The following is a 13,552-nucleotide window of genomic DNA, read 5'->3' as shown; positions in this document are numbered from 1 at the left end:
TCACAAGTTAGCGGAAAATGATGATTTTTATCTTTTTATTTTTTTTTCTTACAAAGTCTCAGATTCCACTAACTTGTGACAAAAAATTAAAAATTCCAGGAACTCGCCATGCCCCTCACGGAATACCTTGGGGTGTCTTCTTTCCAAAATGGGGTCACTTGTGGGGTAGTTATACTGCCCTGGCAATTTAGGGGCCCTAATGTGTGCGAAGTAGTTTGAAATCAAAATCTGTAAAAAATGGCCGGTGAAATCCTAAAGGTGCTCTTTGGAATGTGTGCCCCTTTGCCCACCTAGGCTGCAAAAAAGTGTCACACATCTGGTATCGCCGTACTCAGGAGAAGTTGGGCAATGTGTTTTGGGGTGTCATTTTACATATACCCATGCTGGGTGAGAGAAATATCTTGGTCAAATGCCAACTTTGTATAAAAAAATGGGAAAAGTTGTCTTTTGCCAAGATATTTCTCTCACCCAGCATGGGTATATGTAAAATGACACCCCAAAACACATTCCCGAACTTCTCCCGAGTACGGCGATACCAGATGTGTGTCACTTATTTGCCGCCTAGGTGGGCAAAGGGGCACACATTCCAAAGAGCACTTTTCGGATTTCACAGGCCATTTTTTACACATTTTGATTTCAAACTACTAACCACACATTAGGGCCCCTAGAATGCCAGGGCAGTATAACTACCCCACAAGTGACCCCATTTTGGAAAGAAGACACCCCAAGGTATTTCGTGATGGGCATAGTGAGTTCATGGAAGTTTTTATTTTTTGTCACAAGTTAGTGGAATATGAGACTTTGTAAGAAAAAAATAAATAAATAAATAAATCATCATTTTCCGCTAACTTGTGACAAAAAATAAAAAGTTCTATGAACTCACTATGCCCATCAGCGAATACCTTAGGGTGTCTACTTTCCGAAATGGGGTCATTTGTGGGGTGTTTGTACTGTCTGGGCATTGTAGAACCTCAGGAAACATGACAGGTGCTCAGAAAGTCTGAGCTGCTTCAAAAAGCGGAAATTCACATTTTTGTACCATAGTTTGTAAACGCTATAACTTTTACCCAAACCATTTTTTTTTTACCCAAACATTTTTTTTTAATCAAAGACATGTAGAACAATAAATTTAGCGAAAAATGTATATATGGATGTCGTTTTTTTTGCAAAATTTTACAACTGAAAGTGAAAAATGTCATTTTTTTGCAAAAAAATCGTTAAATTTCGATTAATAACAAAAAAAGTAAAAATGTCAGCAGCAATGAAATACCACCAAATGAAAGCTCTATTAGTGAGAAGAAAAGGAGGTAAAATTAATTTGAGTGGTAAGTTGCATGACCGAGCGATAAACCGCTAAAGTTGTGGAGTGCCGATTTGTAAAAAAGGGCCTGGTCACTAGGGGGGTATAAACCTGTGGTCCTTAAGTGGTTAAAAATGTGTCTCAATTTGTCTCAAGGATTCGGATTCAGAATTGACCCAAAGTTTTGGAAAATTCACGTTTTGATTTGCCTATCTCTAATTGTATTGTTTTCCAAAACTACGGAGGTAAAAATTATAAATTAAGCAAAGTTGCTTCATATTTTTTTGACTACACAACATAACAATGAATATTTATTAGAAAAAAAAGGTTCTATTATAATGTGCTAACACTTTCTTACCACTTTCTATAAATTTTCAACCTGAACTACTATCATGAATCAGGAAGGGGTGGCACAGATTACGTTGTAACTAACCTCTCTGATCTTTTCTTCTCTTGACACGGTATATATCAAATATAACTGGTGGCAATTTTTCCTCTTCCTCTACTTTTGTAATGATTGACACAAACATGTGAGCTATCAAATGCTCTTCATTAAATCTTCGTTTGTCGAGCTGTTGTGGCACAATTTAATCAATGGTCTTAGCTTTTACCATGTGGGGAGGATATCACTTCATGTTATGTCACTCTACGGAAATGGAATTGCAAGCACTGAAATACACAAGACATGTTTGAAAATGTCAACGCTAGAGAGCGGCAGGTACCTAATATGTGTCTATTGTTTCCCCCAAAGGAGAAAAACATCATCATAAAATTAATTCTATCTGAACTTTGATGCAGAATTACATTGGCCCAAAAAAAAAAAAGTTTGCATTAAAGGAATACTTCAGGAAAAACTGATACACCACGGAAGGCCTAGTGCAAGAGTCCTCAGGGGCAGAGCATGACACAAGGATTGTCTCTTTGGCACTCTTTGCATCCGTGTCATGTACGACCCCATCGGGACCTGCACTATGACACAATATCTCTGTTTTGCTCAAAGAGTTTCTAAAACCATCAGCTATTAAAACTAGTGTTGAGCAAATCGAAGCTCACAAATTTCAGGCAAAATTCGATTCATGGCGAAGCCAAATTTCCTCGTGCTTCATTATATTAATTTTCCCTGAAATGGAGGTAAAAAAAAGAAAACATACTCATCAATTTGCTTGCGAAGAGTAGCAGCCATGATTGAAGATTCCCCCGAAATCTTGTGCACGGTGACGTATGAAATCACCACACCACTGTGGAACTCTTCACAATCAAATGGATAAGGTGAATATCAAATTTTTTAAATAAACAAATTAACCCCTGACAGCCCTGAATGGTCATCTCAGATGCCGCGATTAGCGATAAACACAGCATCTTAGGGGTTCAATGACAGGGAGCGGCGCAATTGCCATTTTGTATCATTACGCTCACTACTCGCAAAGAAATGCGCCTCATGATGAGGTAATTCTTCACAAAGCAAATTTCTTTGTGAAATTTGGCGAAGCAGCCAAATTGAATTTTTGAGAGCTTTACTCATATGACATGTTCTTGCTTGCTACTGTCTTTGACCTGGGACTGTTTAGTGACCATTATCTTAACTTTGCATCTCTGTACCTCATGCCTCTCCTGGTTTCTGACTTGTCTTGTATCTGACACTGCTGCTGAATACTGATTTGGCTTTAACCTTTGAATGTTCTGTTTCTGGCTCCAGCTAGTATTACTACTTGACCTGTCTGCTTCACTGGCCAGCAGCTACTACCGGTTGAGCACGAGATGCATACCACTTGCTTGGTCATCTCATGGCTATGTAGTTAGGTTTCTGATAGTGGGATTACTCCTATTAGGGCAGATATTCCTCAATAGGCAGGGCTTCTTTAGTGATAGGAGTGTTGTAGTGGATGCATTGGTTCTTGGATAGGTTAGGGTGGGTTCACACTAGCGTTAGGGATTCCATCATCGCTTTCCGTTATAACATGGTTATAACGAAAAATAATGTAATCCATAAGACGGAAGTCAAAACAGAAGACTTTAAGAGGCATTTTGTTTTGATCCTTCATCAGAAAAACTGATCCGTCCTGGTTTCCATTATGCAGGAGACTTGTATTATGACGGAATGCAAAACGGAAGCCTTAAAAAAGCATTCAGTTTTGCTTTCCGCCAGTAAAGAAGTCTATGGGAATCATAACTGATCCGTCCTGTTTCTGTTATGCAGAACAGAAAAAAAAAGTCCTGTCGACAGGACTTTGTTTTCTGTCTTGCATAACGAGACCCAGACGGATCCGTTATGATTGCAAATAGACTTCTATTATGACGGATCATAACTGAATGCCTCTTAAAGGCTTCCATTTTGGCTACCGTCTTACAGATTCCTTTATGTTCTATTATAACCATGTTATAACAGAAAGCCATAATGAAATCTATAACGCTGATGTGAACCCACACTTACTTGTGTGTCTTCAGTTTTGCCACATTAGGTATACTGGTCATATTCTTTATGAAGACCACCCCCTTGAAGACCACTCTATCTGATTCAATTTCATCTCAAAATGTACACTTTATACAATCAATACCCTTTTAAGTATAATGCATCTAGGGGGTTAAATACAATGTATAGGATTGGATTCAGCTATATTTTGAATTTTAGACTTTTACTGAATAATGACTTCCGAAAAGGTTTTCCTATTAACATTTCACAAGATTTCATTTTCTTGACCATATCTTACTCATGCTTGCCCACTTGGTCTTTGTACAATTACCCAGGCATTGATGTATGTTCTATGGGGTGGCCTCCTTGCACTGCCTGGAAATCTGATTTAACTGTCAGATTCATTGCCAGCATGAAAAATGTTATACATCAGTAATGTGGACTAAGTTTATCTGAGGTGGCCTTGATACGGGTTAGCTGGTGACCTGTGTTGTAACTCCAGCAGATAATTCTCCTTCATGTGCAGCGGCTCCTCCGTTCTATTAGTTTCCACCATTCCTTATATCTTTTTTACCGTCTCTCTACCCTCTAGTCCTTACACGGCAGAACACATAGTTTAACATTGCTAACATTCTTGTAGCTCAATCACAGGAGACAGGGTATTGTGCAGTCACTTCAGAGATGATGTACTCTACAATTTGATGTTATAATGGCTTTATATTTCATTATCCTTCATGATATGTCCTAAGCTCTGCTTTAAAATGAGAAAGAGATAATGTACATTGTGACTCTTCATTCCCGAAAAGCTCTTTTTACGTCTTAAAGATAGTCTTTTCAGAGTTGCGGGGGAGGACCTCACTGTCAGTGATCATAAATCAAAGTTCACTTGATGTCTTCACCGCCATTGTTACCATATCAATATGTATCCTACTCCATCTGTTACAATGTCAAGACAGCAGATAATGGATTGAAATAGTCTGTGCTCATAAGTTTCCATGTACTTTTCTGCTTATATGTTAAAATGTAAAATGAACGTCCACAGTTTAACACAATTTTGTTACTTAGGTTCAAATTTCTATCATGATTAATTCCCTAATACATATTTATAATGGTCAGGGCTCGGTTTTAACCCCTTTCAGACCACCACTCTATATGTACGGTGGAAGTCAGAATTTTAAATGGTGCCAGACGTCCGCTCTCGTGCTAAGTGGGTACCATAGCCACCGGTTTTCTGCTGTTTTACACAGGAGACACCAGGAGGCAAAGTCTATGATCGGCAATAATGCCAATCATGGACTTTTAATCCCTCAGATGCCTTTATCAATTGTGAATGCAGCATCTCAGAGATCTTTTCCCAACAGCACTGTACTCCCAAGGCCTGAACAGTCCCCTGAGCCAAGATTGAGAGTGCTGTTCAGTTGCTATAGCAGTGTCAGGCCCTAAGCCTCAGGATCTAAGGCCTGCCATAGCGATGTTTCTATTGAGAAATGCCTCTGGCAGGGCTCCATAGAAACATAATGAATCTCACATAGACTGCAATAGTAAATCTTTGCAGTCTATGGGACAGGTAATCAGATGATTGTATGTTTGAATCCCCTAAGGGGACATAATAAATGTGAAAAAAGTTTTACAAAAAGTTTTGAAAATATAAAAAAAATATAAAAATTGAAATTACCTCCTTTCCTCGTTTTAAAAATAATGAAAAATAAAGATTTTAGGCCTTGTTGCTTCCAAACATTCCCTAACTATTAAAATTAGAGCTGAATGAAGTTTAGAAAAATTTGATTTGACTGCTTCGCCGAACTTCAAGAAATTACTTTGTCACAAAACATTTTCCATTGTATCGAGCGGGTGCAATTACAGGAAACAGCAATTGTGACCCCCCCCCCCAATCATTTAACCCCTCAGTTGCCGCTTTCAACGCTAATCGCAGCATCTGTGACTTACATTCAGCCTTTCAGGGATTAATAAAAAAAGTTATACTCACCTAATCCACTTGATCGTGGAAAGACTGTCCACTCCTGTCTTGATTGAAAAAAAAACTGCCAAAGGACCTGTGAAGAGCGTGATGATGTCACCACATGATCAAGTGGTGAGGAGTGGCTTGACGAAAACTGCTGTGTGCAGCAGCCACTGAAACCTCTCCTCAGCATATTTGCTGGGTTGCGCTGGATCTCGTCTATTCCCCAGTTATAGTGAATGGGGCAGGATGGAATGCTGACAGTGCACGGCTGTGCATGAAATGGACGGATCCGACAGACTGTTCCTGGCATGGAACAACCTGCCGAATCTGTTTCATGCAGGTGTGAAACAAGCCTAAGCCTAATAATAAGTGCTACTTCTTGGTCTGTACAGATTACTTTTCTGCTTACCTGCTTATCTGCCATTCTAATCCTACCTGTAATGATATCACCTCATAGGCGGCAGCAGCATCCTGTGGGTAAGTATGAAAAACAACCCTAGAAAACAAGCAACTTGTTCAACCTTTACTAATATCCCCCTAGGTAAATGAGCATGATGTTAGTTTTACAAATATACCTCCCCCTACTCCCTAAGGGACTCCAAGATGGCGCACAGCTTGGGATCTGTAAAAGCTCAAGTTCTCGCGAATCTCGCGAGAACTTGAGCTCCTTCTGCCTGGCTAAGAGTGGGTCTCTCTGATTGGATGCTCTCGCAGCCAGGGAGAAGATAACCGCACCCAGGACAAATTCAAGTCCCCGCCTAGTTGAACCGAATCGCCTCATTAGCATATGAGGCGCCAAAACAAACGGGGACCAAAGCGGATGAAGGGATCCTTTGAAGAAAAAAAAGCAGAAAGACATCACTGGGGGCCGCACTATAAGGTAATATAACTATTTTAATACATGTATCCTGGTGAAAAGTCCTCTTTAAAGGTAGTGTTGATCGAATCAAGTTTTGGATCAGAGATCCAAAGTTGATTCATTCAAACACTTCAGTTTTAATGCCGTCTTCCCATAAAGCATTAAAATGTATTGCCTTCATTCATCTCATCCGAAGTTGCGCAAGGCTTAGGCAAATTAAATCAATTAGCGTATTTGCGACTTTAAAAACATTTTAAAATAGCAATTCGAAGTAGGGTTTGTATCCAAACTCGACTTCAGATGTCTATTTAATTTTTTTTTTAAAGATGCAGATGTAATAACCGAATTAATTCAATGAAGTATTGCGCGACTTTGGGTAAGGATAATTTTGCCTAGACAGAAGCAATCCATTTTAATGGAGACACCATTGAAACCAAAGTGTTTTAACTAATTATATTCGGATCTCTGATCTAATGAAAGGGTTGCCCACTTTTTACAAGCCCCCGTTTTTCATTTTTTTGAACAGTCCCATTACAACTGATCAAAAGTGATGGAGGAATTGCATGGTGACTACTGAAATCTATGAGCTATCCGTTTAACGCGTGAATGCGTCAGGTCCTCCTAAGTGAGACACAATGTCTGCATCTGATCTCTTCTCGTTCTAAACCCCCTGTACAAAGTTATTTCATTTATCGAGTTGGCATTTTGAATTGTTCTTCTCTTTGTGCTTCTCTTGTATTACGTTGTCGATTGCAAACATTGAACTGGAGGTTATACTTGAAAAAGATACAGATGAATAATTTAATTGGTAAGGAATATCATATGATCTTTACTGCACAGACTGTGCAAGGTGACATCTCTCCCTAAAGCTATGCAAAGTACATTCCTAGAACAAATGTGCAATTCACGATTCAGTCAGCCAGTTGGAAAGTAAAGCACAATTTTTCCATTTTGAGAGGATTTACAGTAATCAAAAGCCAGCATGCACCTTAAAGAGGACCTGTCACCTCTCCCGACATGTCTGTTTTAGCAACTACTTCCACCCTTCATGTAATAACAATTCTGGAGCATCTATTGACTTTATGTTGTGCCATCCCTGTATCATTACTGCTAGAAGTCATGAATGAATTGTATAGTTTGCAGAGAAGATCCAGGTCCAGGTGGGTGTTATTAGTTGGGGTGTGTCCCTGCACAGTCTGACAGTGGCATCACTCAGGAGCGGCAGGGGCAATATTTGAATTTGCTATACTTTGCGAATATGTGGGCGAATATTCGTCATATATTTGCGAATTCTAGAATTAGCGATTATTTTCTTGATTGCGAAATCGTTAATGCAATATGCTCGTATTGCGCGTGCAATACAGGCGTGGGTCATTGTTGCTAGATTTTTCAAGCTGGTACAAGTTTCCTGAGACTGGAGAAAATGGTTGGCACGGCAGAACATTACAATAGCTTTATAAGCAGATAAAGTGCTCCAATATATTCGCGATTGGCAATTAATGATGCGCTTATTTTTTGTGCAATACGTGCAACTTCACATTTTAGCAGGTCTGACTACATATTAGTGAATTGGTGCACTAAGTATTGTTGTGACATCACAGCACTATGTCTGTAGCATCTATGTATGGACAGCAGAACCTATCAGCTCCACTATATCAGGATCTAACCTACACTGACTATCTCCCCTAACTATCTGTATTATATATATAAGCTAACTAACTAACTATCTAATGTAATGACACAGCAAAGCACAGAGCACAGCAATGACACTACTCTCTCTTTCTCAGAACTCCATAAAAACAGCAGAAAATGGCTGCTGGGGAGTTTCTTTTATAGTAAGGGGTAGGCAACTTGCTAGGGATGTTGCTAAGCTCAGACAAAGACGTTGCAGCCTTCTCATTGGGCCCACAAGCAAGTAGGGAGGTTACTGATGAAAAAAATAATCTAGAATATTCGAGAATACGAATATATAGCACTATATTCTAAATCTTCGTGAATTCTCGAAGTGCCAATATTCGTGATAAAAATTAGCGATTAGAATATTCGCGCCCAACACCACTCATTGGATAGTATTATCCAGCGCAGAGACACATCCCCAACTGGTAACACCAATCTGGTCCTTTCTTGCAAACTGCATCATTCATAACTTCTAGCAGGAATTGTAAAGGGATGAAACAACATAAATTCAGAAGAATTGATCAACCAAGGATTAAAAAGTTTAAGTCCTGAAGTCTTTTCAGTGTTAACTTCTGATTGATACATATTAGCTATTTTATTATACACAATCTAATACAATCTGTACTCCAAACCTTGGAAGCAGCTGCATTAAACTTTTTTTTTTCAAAAGTTATGGTTAAGGAAATTTTTAAAATGTAGGCGGTATTTGGTTTACAAAATCTATTTTCCTATACTTAGAGAATCATTAATAGATAGGAGTCCTTCGCTCAAGACCCCCATCCATTATTCAGTAAAAAGCCTTTCTACAAATAGCCTTTCTGTCTTTGGAGGACCTACCACTTCCATGATTACATGGACCATCTATTGACTTCAATGAGTGCTGTGTAATGCTTAAATTCACCTGTAGAGAAGTTGCTGTTGACATCCAAATAGATTAGAGCTGATCGCTGGGGGTTCTAGTAGAAGAATACAGCTTATTGTTGAGCAACCCTACTAAAAAAGCCCACCCTTACATATGCAATACATCTTTTATTCTACTTTCAGTATTGGCGTACTGGGGAGACGCTCAGGTCTTTGTCAACGTGGAACATTTGTTCCTTCAGGTTATGCCAGAGTTTAAACAATTCATATTTTCTTCTATTTATGATTGTGAACTTTTACATTAAAGCTTCTCACACATTGTATAAAGCAGTTCAGTTCCTATCTTCATGTATTTTGTATGGGAGTACAATAAGATAAAGAATTTTACAAGGCGATTTTACTATCTGCATTTTACTGACTTACTGTTCAGGGAGTTTCCGTCAAAGAGATTTAGGTACAGAGGGCAGAATGAATAGAATCAATTCAGGACTATTGAGAGAGTGTTTTTACTGATACATATATTTTTTTTAATATGGAGACAAATACACTATATATACAAATTTGTAACTCTCTATGACTACTACCTGTTATGGACAATGGGTGGGTAACCACCGTACCAACCAACTGGTTTGGCTTTGGGCTTTTCCTAAGAGCATTATCCTACCAATCCAACCGTTTACATCCTTTAACCCCTATACAGAATTTTAATCTTCATTGCAGGGGATCCACAAGGCTGCTACCTCTTGGAGTAGACCTAGTGTGGTTGGCTGCTGAACCACGAGATTATCAAGGGCACCTGTACGTAGCCCCGAAGGATTAGTCAATGCTCATAGTCAGACAAACAGGGATAACCTACCTTCATTAGTAAACTAGCAAACTAGAACAACCTAAACCTAAGACCACTGGGGAAGGTGCCTTAACCTAAGGTGCCCTAAGACAGTTAGCCATAGGCTGGGGAAGAATTATGACATTAATAAGTTGTCCCTTTATGGGTAGAGAGATCACATTGGCCAATGAAGTGCAACCTGCAGAATAAGAACATGGCTCCAGAGGCCGAGCCCACTGTGGGTAAAGATGAGGAGGGGCAGTGTTCCAGGATAGGAGTGGTAAATAAGGCAGCAGCCGTTCCTGCCCGGGAGAGCAGCAGGGACGGGCCACCATACTAATGCTACCATTTCACTGCAACAAGTATAAGGGCCACTGTGAAAACATTTCACATTTTGAAGTTGTATAATTGATATATAAATATTATCTGTCATTTTATATTATTAAATATATGTATTTCATTTTAGTCTCAATTATTACTAAATCTGTAAGAGTAAAAAAAGTTTTGGGTGATCATATTGAAGGCACACACATACTGTAGACGGTGTTGAATATTATGTGTGCTTTGTGACAACTAGGGAGCTATTATACAAAGGCATGTCCATAAGCTAATACAGGCTTGGATAAGAGATGGAGTACAGCCACTTCCACAGGGACCAGCCTTATATATGTGTATTGAGTATTGTGTAACTATGCTGCTGTATCTGAAAATCATATGACTCTGCTCATCATGTCCCAGTCATTGCAGCAAAGCTAATAAATGGACTACTCAGGACTTGCAGGCTCCTAAAACTTGTCTTTCTTGAATAGATGTGTTTTCTAAGATATAACAATTCTGGACTATCTTTTCTTGGAACAGTGTGTTGTACTGTTCCTTTGTTATTTCTTAAATTGATAACTGGGTGTTATCAGTAGGAGATTGGATAGACTCATGCTGTCCAATCAGTGCTGCCAGTGCCAGAGGCCCATATGGAGTACGGCAAAACCCATATGTCAATCAATTCATAGATTTCTTATTGCAATAACATAGGAACAGAATATGAAAAGAATGTTCAAGAAATGCTATTTTGTGGGGTATGCAAATAGTTACTAAAACGGACCAGTCAGGAGAACTGGCAAACCGATCATCCATATTGATTGTACTGGGGGCTGAGTTGTAGTACCAGGCACAGTCATATGAACATGAATGGTTTTCTGTAACTTACTGTAGTGATGTCTTCAAGTCCCCTTTTCTCCAAATAGTAAAACCCCCACTATCTACATAGAGTCTATTAATATTATTTACCCAAAACCCCTTCAAGTACACATCTGTTATATCCCAGGAACAGGAGACATACAAGTCCGCTTTCATATGATGTAGTCTGCCTTTTTTAATACATGGGCATAAAGTGCATTTATTTAACTAATTTTTTACTTCAACTTGAATAATTAGCCTTTACAATCTAATCATCTTGGAAATGAATCATTATCTGACATTCTGCAAAGAATACTCTTGACCTTCAGATGGAAAGGTCGTCCTCACCATTATACTCTCATCGGAAACCTAAAAAGCTTGGAAGTTAGAACTTAATATATATGACTTTGCTTTTTTCCTCCCCATTGAGAATAATGAAAGGAAAATACTTTTTTCCCCAAGTTTCTAAGATCTTCAAAAGGCTAAATAGCATTTCCATTTTTCTATTTCAGACTGGGACATCAATGGGTATATTTCTCTGTGTTTGTTTCATATGAAATATGTGTTCACAGAAGTGATTTAAGAAATATTTAGTTTCTATTGAAACTTTTTTTTTTCAGAACTGCTTTCTTTTGTATGCCACTATGGACAAACAATGAAAAATAAATTATCCTACATAAGGTTCCTTCTTCTACCTAAAGTTATTTGGATTACTTTGTCATTTCTTATATGAGCTCCTTCACGCAACATTTAAAGAGGACCTGTCACCTCTTCTGACATGCCTGTTTTAATAGCTTCATGCATTCCCCATGTAATAACAATTCTGGAGCATCTGTTCTTATGGCTCTATGTTGTGCCATTCCCCTATTATTTCTACTAGAAGTTATAGACTGAATTGCTATTAGCCTTCAGTAAGGCTACAGTTGGGGCTGTACCTGCACAATCAGAAAATGGCAGCACTGTCAAAAGTTACCGCCCCTCTGTACCCTTACTGCAGACTGCTAGCAATTTATTTATCCATAACTTTTAGTAGAAATAATAAAGGAACGGCACATCATAGAGCCATAAGAATAGATGCTCCAGAATAGTTATTACATTGGGAATGCATGAAGCTATTAAAACAGACATGTCAGGAGTGGTGAAAGGTCCACTTTAAGTAGGGTCCCCCCCAAAAAAAAAAAACACATAACCAAAAACCTGTTTATTTATGTTATATCTTAAAGGGTTTGCCACACCTGGCTAATCCAACCTAAGGGCACTTGATTTATTTGAGCTTCTCATTGGCTGTCTTTTCAGTTTTAGCAATTCTTAAAGGGGTTTCCAAGTTATATTTATTGATGACCTATCCCCAGGATAGGTCATCAATATCAGATCGGAGGGGTCCGACACCCGACACCCCCTCCGATCAGCTGTTTGATTCATTTCAATAGGAAGGCTTGGGTGTAATTACACCTGCTCACCACTGCAGATGCAACGGCTAGAAGGTAAACAGTGAAGAGGAGGCAGCGCTGACACCGTGTGGGTCTCCTCTTCAAACAGCTGATAGGAGGGGGTGCCGGGTGTCGGACCCCCTCCGATCTGATATTGATGACCTATCCTGGGGATAGGTCATCAATAAATATAACTTGGATAACCCCTTTAACTTGATTTTAGCTAGTGTCCATGTGCATTTTTGCTTGCTGCTATGATCTATTTTGACTTGATCTGCTTTATACCCTGGATTGATTGACTAAACTTCTGACTACTCCACCTTACCACATGCTAGTTCCATCTAACCTTGCCTTAACTAATTACACATCTGTATACTACAAAGTACTGTATTTCTTAACCGTGTAGCCACTATTACTGCCTCCAGCTTATCTTACGATTACTGCCTGCACCGCCACCTTCTGTTTTACTTTAGTATAGTTGATGCAAGCAACTTTATCAGAAATATCCCCTATTTTGTGCTTTCAAGTATGCTTAACATTATTCATGGATCAAACATTTGACATAAGACACCAAAAGTACTAAGGCCAGATGAGTACCATGACCCAATCCACAGTAAAAGGGATAAGTTCAATGAGCCACATGGATAAGTTCCTTTCTGGGTATTACAGTAGCCAAAATATTATAATCTTCCTTTTTTTATCCAAAGCAGAATACTGTGTTGCTTCAAAGAGTGGCTAAAGATACATCTTTGCAATGGAACATGAAACTCCTACAATGCCCTCAGATCCTCATTTGAAATAGTTTTCTAAAAGCTTTTTTTTTTCACTTTGCAAAGTCTTTTACCTTTGCTTACCTTGTGCTACAGACCTCTGTTAATTTTACTAAAAGAAAATTGAAATCATTGCCTGACATAGTAAAAATATAGTTGAGTATCAGTCCAGTCATAATACCTGTCTATACACAACTACAAGCTGAGATTACACTTCCGCCATTTAGAATCAGCGCAGATGCTGCAGTGATTCGATTCTATAATTTGGTAATTATTGTATCTA

This window comes from Bufo gargarizans, chromosome 10, assembly GCF_014858855.1.
Source record: "Bufo gargarizans isolate SCDJY-AF-19 chromosome 10, ASM1485885v1, whole genome shotgun sequence".
Classification (NCBI taxonomy): domain Eukaryota; kingdom Metazoa; phylum Chordata; class Amphibia; order Anura; family Bufonidae; genus Bufo; species Bufo gargarizans.
This window is presented reverse-complemented; position numbering follows the sequence as displayed.